Here is a 3,995-nt window from a genome sequence, read left to right on the forward strand (position 1 = left end):
CCAAGATCAGATTGAGTCTATAGGAAAATCCAATACTATCAAGGAGGGATGAGGTGTTGCTTAATGAGCCTCTTGCTTCATGTGCTTAGTGATATGCTCCAAAACCCTCAACTACTTTCTCACATCCTCATATGACCTAAACCTAAAGCCAAAATCGGTCACACCGATTCTTTCCATCCGGCGCCGCCGAGTTCAGATGTCATAGCCATTGCCACAAACCCTAGGCAAATCGGTCTCACCGATAGGGATCTCGGTCTCACCGAGATGAGATTGTAATCTCTCTGTGTATGTCCATTATCAAAATCGGTCTTACCGAGTTTGAGCAATCGGTACTACCGAGATTACAATGCAAACTCTCTGGTTAACTTATTACCAAAATCGGTCCCACCGAGTTTGAGTAATCGGTCCCACCGAGTTTTCCTGACCAACTCTCTGGTTAGCTAATTACCAAAATTAGTCTCACCGAGTTTGTGTAATCGGTCTCACCGAGATTACGTTATGCCTTAACCCTAACCATATCGGTCCTACTGAGTTGCATTTCGGTCCCACAGAAAATCCTAACGGTCACTAGGTTTACTAAATCGGTCTGAGCGAGTTTGTTGATTCGGTCCCATCGAGATTGGTAAATTGTGTGTAACGGTTAGATTTTGTGTGGAGGCTATATATACCCCTCCACCTCCTCTTCATTCGTGGAGAGAGCCATCAGAACAAACCTACACTTCCAACTTACCAGTTCTGAGAGAGAACCACCTACTCATGTGTTGAGGACAAGATATTCCATTCCTACCATATGAATCTTGATCTCTAGCCTTTCCCAAGTTGCTTTCCACTCAAATCTTCTTTCCACCAGATCCAAATCATATGAGAGAGAGTTGAGTGTTGGGGAGACTATCATTTGAAGCACAAGAGCAAGGAGTTCATCATCAATGCACCATTTGTTACTTCTTGGAGAGTGGTGTCTCCTAGATTGGCTAGGTGTCACTTGGGAGCCTCCGACAAAGATTGTGGAGTTGAACCAAGGAGTTTGTAAGGGCAAGGAGATCGCCTACTTCATGAAGATCTACCGCTAGTGAGGCAAGTCCTTCGTGGGGCGACGGCCATGGTGGGATAGACAAGGTCCCTTATTCGTGGACCCTTCTTGGGTGGAGCCCTCCGTGGACTCGCTCAACCGTTACCCTTCGTGGGTTGAAGTCTCCATCAACGTGGATGTACGATAGCACCACCTATCGGAACCACGCCAAAAACATCCGTGCCTCCAATTGTGTTTGAATCCTCCAAAACCCTTCCCTTTACATTCTTGCAAGTTGCATGCTTTACTTTCCGCTGCTCATATACTCTTTGCATGCTTGCTTGCTATATGTTGTGAATGTTAAACTTGTGCCTAAACTCCACTTAAACTTAAAGAAGTTAAAAACTGCAACTTTGGTACTTAGTGTCTAATCAACCCCCTCTAGACACCTCTTGTCAAGGTCCTACACATATCCTCCTTTCCTTTAGGCTCATAGTCTTCTTCTTATTCAGTAGTCCAGCCATGATGCTCCAAGTCCCCGTAGATCTTAGGGTCTGCTAGGTAATCAGCCACATAGCTTTCTCCCTCCGAATCCTAGGATGACATATTGCCCTTATCTGCGGCGGAAACAGCTCAAGACAAAAATAGAGGATTTTTGCGTGATACGGTGGTCAAAACCTTCGAGAGATTATATAATGAATTTTTACCGACTGAAAGAAGTATCATGCAAGAAAACGGAGTCCGGAGAGCACACAAGGTGCCCACGAGGCAGGGGGGCGCGCCCAGGAGGGTAGGGCGCGCCCTCCACCCTCGTGGATGCCTCGTGTCCTTCCCGGACTACTTCTTATTTTCCTATTTTCTTAAATATTCCAAAACGGAGAAAAGTTGCTATTAGAACTGTTTTGGAGTCATTTTACTTACTGTACCACATACCTATTCCTTTTCGGAGTCTGAAATGTTCTGGAAAGGTCTCTTATGTATTCCTCTGGGGTCACGGTTTCAATAATATTAGTTTCAACATTTATAGGATTACCTGAGATATAATGTTTGATTCTTTGACCGTTCACCACCTTTGGATTTGTGCCTTCGAAGTTGTTGATTTTTATGGCACCGGAACGATAGACCTCCTCGATAACATAAGGACCTTCCCATTTAGAGAGAAGTTTTCCTGCAAAAAATCTTAAACGAGAGTTGAAAAGAAAAACATAATCACCTACATTAAACTCACGCTTTTGTATCCTTTTGTCATGCCATCTTTTAACTTTTTCTTTAAACAGTTTGGCATTCTCATAGGCTTGTGTTCTCCGTTCATCAAGTGAGCTAATGTCAAATAGCCTCTTCTCACCGGCAAGTTTGAAATCATAATTGAGCTCTTTAATGGCCCAATATGCTTTATGTTCTAGTTTGAGAGGTAAGTGACATGCTTTTCCATAAACCATTTTATATGGAGACATACCCATAGCATTCTTATATGCAGTTCTATAAGCCCATAATGCATCATCAAGTTTCTTGGACCAATTATTTCTAGATCTATTAACAGTCTATTGCAAAATTAATTTGAGCTCTCTGTTACTCAACTCTACTTGACCACTAGACTATGGGTGATATGGAGATGCAATTCTATGATTAACATCATACTTAGCAAGCATTTTACGGAAAGCACCATGAATAAAATGTGAACCACCATCAGTCATTAAGTATCTAGGGACTCCAATCCTCGAAAAAATAACTTCTTTAAGCATCTTAATAGATGTGTTATGATCAACACTACTAGTTGGAATAGCTTCTACCCACTTAGTAACGTAATCAACAGCAACTAAAATATGTGTATACCCATTAGAGGCAGGAAATGGCCCCATATAATCAAAGCCCCACACATAAAATGGTTCAATAACAAGAGAATAATTCATAGGCATTTCTTGACGTCTACTAATATTACCAATTCTTTGGCATTCATCACAAGACAAGACAAACTATGAGCATCTTTGAAGAGAGTAGGCCAATAAAAACCGGATTGCAATACCTTATGTGCAGTTATATCTCCAGTGTGCTGTCCTCCATATGCCTCGGAGTGACACTTGCATAGGATCTGTTCCTGTTCATGCCCAGGTACACAACGTCTAATAACACCATCTACTCCTTGTTTATAAAGGTGTGGGTCATCCCAGAAGTAATGTCTTAAATCATAAAAGAACTTTTTATTTTGCTCGTATGTGAAACTAGGTGGTATGAATTTAGCAAAAAATGTAATTAGCATAATCAGCATACCATGGAGCAGTACGAGAAGCATTTATGATAGCTAATTGTTCATCAGGAAAGCTATCATTAATAGGTAGTGGGTCATCAAGAACATTCTCTAACCTAGACAAGTTGTCTGCAACGGGGTTCTTAGCTCCCTTTCTATCAATAATATGCAAATCAAATTCTTGCAGTAGGAGAACCCATCTAATAAGTCTAGGTTTAGCATCTTTATTTTCCATAATATATTTAATAGCAGCATGATCGGTGTGAGTAGTTACTTTAGAATCAACAATATACACTACTGGAATCCAGTTATTTGCCATCTGCCATTTCTTTACCGTCAGCTAGCTGACGGCAAAGAAGGTCTTTGTCGTCGGCTTACAAAAAACGGACGACAAAGAACTGGCTAATGGCAAAGAAGGTCTTTGCCATCAGCCAGTTCTTTGCCGTTAGCTGGCTGACGGCAAAGAGGGAGGTGGGCCCCACCGACAAGCAGCTAAAAAAAAGATTCTTTGTTGTCCGTTTGCGGACGGCAAAGGGGGCGGACGGCAAAGGGATTAACCTAACTAACGGTTGCCCCCACCCTGCCCCTCCCTCCCTCTTTCTCTTTCTGTCTGCGTGCCTCGCCCCGACCAGCCGCCGCCCTCTTGCCCCGTCGCCCCACCACCCGCCGCCGCCCTCTCGCCCCTCACCCCTCGCCCCGTCGCCCCACCACCCGCCGCAACTGCCCCTCGCCCCTCGCCCC

This window comes from Triticum dicoccoides, chromosome 5B (genome assembly GCF_002162155.2).
Source record: "Triticum dicoccoides isolate Atlit2015 ecotype Zavitan chromosome 5B, WEW_v2.0, whole genome shotgun sequence".
Lineage (NCBI taxonomy): Eukaryota > Viridiplantae > Streptophyta > Magnoliopsida > Poales > Poaceae > Triticum > Triticum dicoccoides.